At 46.9% G+C, this 8,326-nt stretch overlaps 1 pseudogene; it reads right to left on the reverse strand.

Moving 5' to 3' along the window:
- Positions 1-2,848: 2,848 nt before the first annotated feature.
- LOC116074098 lies at positions 2,849-2,981 on the reverse strand (annotated as a pseudogene).
- Between the last annotated feature and the right edge of the window lie 5,345 nt (positions 2,982-8,326).

Here is an 8,326-nt window from a genome sequence, read left to right on the forward strand (position 1 = left end):
AAATTACTCTACGAACCATATTATTGGGTCTCAAAATGTGACTGCAGTTTGAAGACAGTTGCAACTTGCAAAACAAACACAAAGAACAATGTCGTCACCAAAGAATAGCACTGTTACAGGGCAATAGGGCTACTCTACCTCTCGTGGATGCAGTGCTCTTTGCTCCTCAGTTCCCCCCCACACCTATCTTTAAAAAGACGTCGGAATGAATGTCTTACCAGCATGTTATAGGTGATAGGTGGTAGATTCCAAAAAGCTAGGAGGTGGGTGATGTTTGGGTTTGGCAGTCATTTCCTGGCAACAGCGTTCCAGTGTGACAGGCATGTGGAGGAACCAACCATCAAATGATTGTTGAAGATGTTATGTCACCACCATATCAACAGCAACGAAATGCAGAAGCTAAAAGAACTTTCTATAAATACGCTTGACTAACTGCGGGGACCATAGCAGGGTACTTTGCTGTTAGAGCATTACTATAGAATTTTATTTGAATATTTGCCCCGAGGGTCTAATGTGCTGGAAATTTGCAGAGCCTCAATTTTTGCAGGTGTGCTAGCACCATGGGTGGGAAATCTAGGGTAGGAAAAGAACTCATGTCAAGTGGACTGTGGAACATTACCAGAAAATTTGCCACCATTAGAGTAGCGACAAGCCTAGTCTCAAACACACAGCTTCTCGTGTGTGTCTGTGTGTGTGTGTGTCTGTGTGTGTGAATCCAAACTGTTTTTTTAAAATACCAAACTAAAGGTGAAATGCCACGATAGGTTGAGAAACTCCCGCGATAATTCCCAGCTAGTTTTTCCAGATGTTCTTCTATGCTATCACCACTAGGGGGCAGAGCAGACTGCTTCAATTTCTGTAGAACTCCCCCCACCCCCGCGCCCCCCCAAAGTCACTGAAAGAAGCAGGAGAGAAGAAGCAGATTAAGATCAGAACTGACCGTTGGATACAGGGGTTGGGATTCCCTCTCAGGAATCTTAGTCTTATTAATAAAAGAACTCAAGAATGGATTTTAATGTAAGCTGGCATGGAAATCAGACACATGATGAAAAAGCAGCCACATGGTAGGATGGGAAGCATTAGTGAAAGAGAAAGGACTCCCAAAGTATCAGGAAATGCATAGAGTAGGTTCTGAGAGGGAGAGAAAGAGATGGAGAGAGGAAAGGGAGGGAGAGAGGGGAAGAGGGGAAGGAGAGGGGAGGGAGAGAGGGAGAGAGGGGGAGAGGGGGAGTTGGAGAGGCAGAGAGAGAGAGGGGAAGAGTGAGAGAGGGGGAGAGGGGGTGTGTGGGGGAGAGAATGGCTAAGTTGTATCTCTCCCACCAAAGCTCATGGTGGCTCCTAGGGACTGTGCTGCGGGTAGGGATCACAGAAAAGAAAATTACAGTATCTCCTTAAAGGAATAATTATCATGCCTACCTCTTTAGCATGACATAAGATGAGCCTACCTCCCTAGGGTGGTCTTTTGCCCTGGGGATAACTGCCCAACTAGAATGTTAGGCCTCTGCCAGGCCAGAGATTCTGCTCTCTTGACCAGAAGGAGTTTTTCCATAGTGGGCATTTTTATTGCTGCTCTAACTCTCTGAACTTAGCAAACCTCTTACCCTCTGTGAGTCACTCACTGCTGTTAGGAGCCCAGGGATGAGTGAGCAGCATAGAGAGTACTCCATGGAAGCAAACGTGCATGCCTTTGACAACTCTTGCTTCTCAAGGCATTTCTCTCTAGCCTTCACTTCCCAAGGACTACACAGGGCTAGTTCTGTGCAGGGCTAGTTCTGCACAGTCCCTGGACGTCCACATTGTCCCCAGCGGCTGCCCTGGCCAGAGACATCCTCATGATCCCCAGTGGCTGCCCCGACCTGAGACGTCCTCAGGTTCTCTAGTATGAGACATCCACACGGACCTGTTGGTGTCTAGCCCCAGACTCAGACATGGCCCTCAGTGGCACCTTGAGGTGGGACCTCACTGTCACCCCCCAGTGCCAGGACTGGCCCCTTACAACTTGCTCTTCCTCTCCACTTTTGAGTCCTGATGTCCATCTCTCTTCACAATGCTCAAGCTGCTCCACTTCTCTTTCTCTCCCATCTGAACACTACGTTCTCGATCATTGTGGAGACTCTCACTGCAGGCTGGCCACATAGCTGGCAGGGCCCAAGACCTGGGGTGACATCTTCCATCCATGCTTCATAGTATAGCAGTACCCAATTAACGTTACCCAGATCTATCCTGCCAGCGGCTTCGGCTGCGTTCCTGCCCCAGTGTTCTGGGTTCCTGAATAAAGACACATTTACACAACCTTTATATTTTTATATTCCTTAAACAGCTCAATGGCTGGGCCACTTTCTTACCTCCACATGGCTAAACTATCTCCCTCCAATATTCACAAGTTATTACTTACTAAAACCTATATTCTATCTTGGCTGTCCTAGGCCCAGATATGCAGCCCTCTTGGGCTGCATTACCCCAGCTCCTACATTTCGGCTACACTCTTTCTCTCAGGCATGGCGACTTGGTTCTCACCTGGCGGATGCCTCCTTCCTCCTCCTAGGCCCCTTGCCTGGGGAATCCTAAAAGTCCAGCCTCTGTCTCTCTGCCCAGCCATTGAGAGCTAGCAGCTTTACTTACCAATCAAAACCAACTGGGGGGAGGGGGGCAGGGTCCCTCAGTTTTACACGTGGGATGCACTGCAAAAGGGTTTTTTGGGAAACATAATTAGCATGACAGTACAAGCAGCTATAACACGGAGTGGCTAGTGGGGGTCTAGGGCCTGCCTAGGGCTGGTCTGTGGGTGGCACAGCAGTCCACAGGTCTCTGTCTGTCTTCCTTCTCCCATGCTGCCTGGACTTATCTCCTATAAGTTCTAGGCATAAAACAACAGGCAAGCCAGGCATCAAGCAAGGATAAACAAAGAACTGCTCTGCCCCTGACTGATAGAAGAACACCACCACCAACAAGGTGTCTCATTGCCTATTGCGGTGGGGGCAAAGAGGGCTTTTGATTGCTGGACTTCAATACTTTGATAACTGGACCTTGACAGTCAGCTTCAAAAGGAGGAAGTGTACAAATAAGGGAATAGATCTTGGGGGCTAGCTTTAGAAATGTAATCAAACAGTTTTTAACAAGGCAGAGGGAATGAGGGAGAAGGGCAAGGCCCGCCAGAACCACATTTGTCATGCTCCAGCTAGCTAGCGTTCCTTCAAACTTGCTCTAAGACCAGCCAGCGAGCACAGCACTCTTATTGAAACATGCCTGGCTTCTCCATCTTCCTAATCTACCACATGTGCTGGGAGCCAGAAGCTAATCCAGCGGTTCTTCATCCTAACCATATTTCTGATCACGTGGGGAGCATCCAAGAAAGCAAGTCTGGGCTTTTTCCCCAGACGGGTGGGTGCCTGAGAACTCTCCAGATGACCTCCAGAGTGTGTCTGAGAGAAGCTGATAGGATTCTCCATTTTGAGATTTCCCAGGAGATACAAAAACTCCAAACAAGAATACAGGCAACTAAGATTTTTCCTAAGATTGTTAAATTGTTTTTTAAAAAAATCAGCCTTCCTTCCACCTGGGCAACTTTTGCCTGTACCTTCTACACCTGGGATAGTTTGTAGGCAACTGCTATTGTTGCAAGGAACATTATTTGAAGATAAAACTGAATACAATTTTGCAGAAATGTTTGTCTTGGGTCACCTCTAGGGCTTTACAAAGTATCCTCCTGCTGCGGTCCTGAAAGGGCTTCAGTCTGCCCCTTCATTTTCCTCTCGGGATCTTCCCCTGCCTCTCTGGCCTTTTCATCAGGAAAGAACGGAGACAGAGGAAGTCACAGTGGTGGTGATGACTGTGGGTCGTGTTGCTGGTGCTGGTGGAGAAGGTGACCCCAAACCTCTCTTCTCTGTCCCAGCTTGGCCTTCTTCTAGTGTGCCACTGCAGGCCCAGGTCAGAGGTTCTGGTTCCAGTTGCCACCTTCATGACTACCTAGGCAATCTTTGCTGACCAGCATTGTGAGCCTTGGGCACTTAGGCTCAAATGAGGGTCTGAGATAGAATGGTTTCTACTCTGGCTAGACAACTAAGTCGGTAAGAGCCCTACAGACAGGAACGGGAAAAGAGATGAGATGTACGTTTGGCAGCTTCCGTGGCTGGTGGTACCAACCTCTCAGGCCCCTGACCTGGCTCCAGTAAGGGATCAGCCTCAGATTGCTCACAATTTGGACTGTTCTGGCTTTCAGAAGCTATGGGTGTCAAGAAAAGAATCCAGCAAAGAAAAACGGTTTGGGGATTTTACCGGGACAAAAGCAGACATTGAAGTAAAAGGTAACATTTTCTTTGAGTCATGCATCAACTGTGAGACTACGACAGCAGGCTTCCCCAAAGGTAAGGACAGAGCGCACTGGGGCTGTCGAAACAGTGATTTATAACACAGAGACCTGACACAGTGCCCTCTGGCTCAGGGACTTGTCTCCTAGGTCTCGAGGAACATTGATTCACTATGGCAACTCTGTGAGATAGGCAGAGATAGGAAATGGTTTGCAGGAGAATTCACCCAAGACCCTAAGGGCGATGGAGCTCACAGACGTTTGCAGTACAGCTGTAGGACGCCCTGTCTCTGTCAGTTCCAGGAATACTTGCAGCAGCAGAATTTTCTTCTTGCATTTCCTTTGCTGGTGTTTCTATTAACTCCTGTTGGACACAGAGCATTGCAAGAGAGCACCATGGCAACAGAATGGGGGTCCCACCTCTCCATGAGGTCCCTGGGGAAGCTGGGAAATGTTTCAGTCAAGGGTTCCACTGGGAAACCATTGGCACCCCTCAAATTAGGATCACTCCAGGGGGACTTATATGCTGATGTGTGGACTGGGTGAGAGTGTGAGATAGCGCGGGCTTTAGTGACAGGATTACTAGGCCTGCAGCGAGGGTACTGCAGTGTGCTTAATAGGAACACCAGAAGAGTATCATGGAGAGAAGGCCAGCTTGAGAGAATGGTGACCCCAGGCCAGCCTGGATGTCCATATAACCCCACTCCCGTAAGAACAGTAACTTCTCTCCCTTCCCTCCTCTGGGCCTATGCTTGGGTCTCCAATAGCTGAAGCAAAGGAGTTGGTGGATATAATCTTATTAAGTCTGTTCTGTAGATTTCAAGCTGGACATAATCAGACTCACTTAAAATGAAACATTTCAATACTCCCATTGTTGGTTCAGAAGTACACATGAGAAGTCTTCGCCCCCGCCTCTAGGCCACTGGTTCTCAGCCTGTGGGTGGAGACTCCTCTGTGGGTTTCATATCAGATACTCTACATATCAGATATTTATTTACCTTCTGACTCATAAAGGTAGCGAAATAACAGTTATGAAGTAGCAACAAAGTAATCTTATGGTTGGGGTCACCACAGCATGAACTGCAACGTTGGGAAGGTTGAGAACCGCTGCTCCAGCCCTAGAGAGCATCGATAATGTGATTAGCCAAGGAAGATCAGTCAAGAGAACCAGGCCTATTGCAGAGGCAGTAGGGAGAGGTGAGTCAGAGCTTAGACTCTTTATGATCTATATCTCTACCCAGCTTCCTTCCCTTCTACATCTGTCCATCCGCTTAATCCTCGAGGTCATTCACTCTTGCAGGCCAGCCTGCTCTCATTTCCTCTTGCCCTCCCCCCACTGCTTCTTCTTCCCTTTTTTCCCTCTCCTAAAGAGTATAGACAAACCAAGGCCCCTGTGCCCCAATCTCCTGGGGCAGGGGCTGCACCGTTACCTGATAGAATGGCCTTGTTATCAGTGTCCTCTATTTCTTAACACTATTAGTCCTCCAAGGTGATGTTATTTCCATGGTGAGTCTACCCCTGGTTATGACTGTCTTCCAGGGCTGAAGACATTAATGGTGGGGATGCTTTGAAGCCTGGGTTCTTGTCGATTTCTCCAAAGAGGATTTCTGTTTATCTGAGAACATATGGGATCAGGAATGCCACCATCGCTATTTACATTCTTGGCTTGGGAGGACCAGGAAGGCACTAAGTTTGAGCCTCATAGCTTCTTAAGAACTGGCTCACTAGATATTATTAGACAAGGTAGGGCTCTGTTTGCTTGGTTGATTTTAATGTTTTAGCATTTTACATAAAGAAGAGGTTGAATCTACAAGGTTCCTTGCTTCCCATCTTTGAGTGACAGCCTTCAGAATTGCTAGTTTAATAGGTCTCTCCGGCCTGCAGAGCAGGGCACTTCATTTTTGTCCCCTTTCTCCTTTCATGTGGTTATGTATCTCAATCTTCTATTAAAATCAAAGCTGTAAATCCAAGTGGATAAAGATATGCCCTGGAGGCATTCTGAAATAAGGGACCTGTCATAGTAGCTTTTTACAATGAACTCTGAGCCAACAGTATCTAAATAATAGCTTCTCTAATACTCAAAACAAGCCATTTGGATTATCAATTGCGTTCTTTCTGGAGGGAGGAAATGAGGACTAAAGCTGCCCAGGGTGACATATGTACCAATGAAGCTAGTGTGTCTGAGAGCCAAGTCCACCATCTTCTTCACAAAAGCCATAGCTATTTGGATTGGATCAAGTTACGGGACTCTCTTGTATATCAACAGTTCTCTGAGTATTTTTCATCACATCTGCCTCCACGATTATTGCCAGCATCTCTGGCCCAGAACCACAGAGAGAAGAGAATCCTGGAAATATGATGCCTCGCTCTAGGGGAGGCAGTGTCTCTGAGGCTGGAGGAGGACTAGAGGGGATCCTCGATGCAGAGCAGCTCTTTAACTATCTCAGATCATAGATGCATCTGTGCTTAAAAGTGATGTGGTGCCTTTGCTGTGTAAGAGAAATCACTGAATGTTGTTAGTAATGCTTTTGTTCTTCTCTGACAAACTAAGTACAATGAAATGTAACCCTGTATTTTTTGTTGGATTTTTTAAATTTACATTTCTTTTCTTTTTTTAAGATTTATTTATTTTATGTATATGAGTACACTGTCGCTGTCTTCAGACCCACCAGAAGAGGGCATTGGATCCCACTACAGATGGTTGTGAGCCACCATGTGGTTGCTGAGAATTGAACTCAGAACATCTGGAAGAGCAGCCAGTGCTCTTAACCGCTGAGCCATCTCTCCAGCCCCTTTATTTACATTTCAAATGTTATCCCCTTTCCAGGTTTCCCGTCTCCCAGAAACCCACTACCCCATCATCCCCTCCTCTTGCTTCTATGAGGGTGTTCCTCCACCCAACCACCCACCCACTCCCACCTCCCCACCCTCCATTCCCCTACACTGGGGCATCTATCAAGCCTTCATAGGACCAAGGACCTCTCCTCCCATTGATGCCTGACAAGGCCATCCTCTGCTACATATGCAGCTGGATCCATGTGTACTCCTTGGTTGGTGGCTTAGTCCCTGGGAGCTCTGGGGTGTCTGGTTGGTTGGGCTTACTGTCCTTGGGAGTCTGTAAGACAGTGCCACTGTGGATCACAGAAAACTGCGAGCCTCATTACAGACCCCCATTACATCTTGATACTTTTGTTTTCAGGCTCAAGGAAGCTCCCATCCTTATAACCTTTAAGTGAGTTGCAGTTCCATTTGCCTGGCTTTATGAAGCAGTCTCTTAGAACTAACAGCATTAAAAGCAGATTGGCTAATTATCATGCATATTGTGCTTATGTAAGACAGTTCTTTTTACTGTTCTCAGTAATTTGGTCTTCCTAGAAACAAACTCTGAAAAAAAAAAATTGCATTAAATGCTTGAGCTAAGTCTCCTACTTGCTTGAGTGCGGTAACCATGGTCACGACCTGTTTCCGAAAACCTCCAGGACTCACAGACCTGAGTCTGGCTAACCAGTAAGAGCTGGTTCTGTCACTGTGGAAAGATGAGATGACGAACTTGCAATGGAATACAGGCTTCAGGTGTTTTCTGAACATTTCACTTAAAAATACCAGAACTAGCCAGCTAGTGGTGCGTGCCTTTAATCCCAGCACTCAAGAGGCAGGGCTAGGTGATCTCTGTGAGTTCGAGGCCAGCTTGATCTATGGAGTAAGTTTCAGGACAGCCAGGGCTACATAGAGAAACCTGTCTTGGAAAACAATATTTATCAACAGCATCAGACACTTCTAGCTTATTATCCTCTCATTGACATTTCTGTTTCCTAAGTTCCAATTTCTGATACTGAGACATTTAAGAAGGCAACACTTTTAGATTTGTTTCTCTGTGAGGAAGAGTTATTTAGAAAGCAGAGCTTCAGTGTATTGTGATCAATGACAATGGAGGTCAAGTCCTTTGGCCATCCTGTGGAGGGTTACAGAGTTGTAGATGCTACGGAGTGGAATAGCTGGGTCCTCTGGTAGATTTAGTCT

The sequence above is a fragment of the Mastomys coucha genome, unplaced genomic scaffold, assembly GCF_008632895.1.
Source record: "Mastomys coucha isolate ucsf_1 unplaced genomic scaffold, UCSF_Mcou_1 pScaffold23, whole genome shotgun sequence".
In the NCBI taxonomy this organism is placed as follows: Eukaryota; Metazoa; Chordata; class Mammalia; order Rodentia; family Muridae; genus Mastomys; species Mastomys coucha.